The following is a 432-nucleotide window of genomic DNA, read 5'->3' as shown; positions in this document are numbered from 1 at the left end:
GCAGGCCAGGAACGTACCATGAATTTGGGAACAAGGGGAGCCTGCATTAGTGATCAATAGGTGAGCCAAGATGTGACTACTAGCACCACAGTCCCCAGATCCTGGCTTGTCATAAGCTGGGGAAATAGAATGGCATCAACAATAAGGGGGCTTCCAATAGTGGTCTATTAGGTGAACTGTAATGTGTCTGCTGTAGAGCAATCAAGGGTCAACAATGAGCTGTGAGATGTGCCTGCTGGCAACTAAACAGGATGTAGTTGCAGGACATGGTGTGGTCATACATAGTGTGCAGTGTATGCAGATCAGGGACAGGGCTGATTTAGGGTGTTGATGTGCCAAGGGATTCCAGGGGGTATTTCATATAATAACAGACATATTGTCAAGTGTATCCCAGTTGAAGAATTACTTTAGAAATGCAAAAAAAAAAAAAAA

At 44.2% G+C, this 432-nt stretch overlaps 1 protein-coding gene across 1 annotated transcript in view; it reads left to right on the top strand.

The window, feature by feature from the left end:
- LOC119593714 (kanadaptin-like) overlaps positions 1-432 on the top strand; it is a gene marked incomplete in the record, with an annotated part of 16,358 nt that overhangs the window by 7,969 nt on the left and 7,957 nt on the right.

The sequence above is a fragment of the Penaeus monodon genome, chromosome 32, assembly GCF_015228065.2.
Source record: "Penaeus monodon isolate SGIC_2016 chromosome 32, NSTDA_Pmon_1, whole genome shotgun sequence".
NCBI classification, from domain to species: Eukaryota; Metazoa; Arthropoda; class Malacostraca; order Decapoda; family Penaeidae; genus Penaeus; species Penaeus monodon.
The sequence above is the reverse complement of the archived record's forward strand: the minus strand, read 5'-3'. Positions and strand labels throughout refer to the sequence as shown.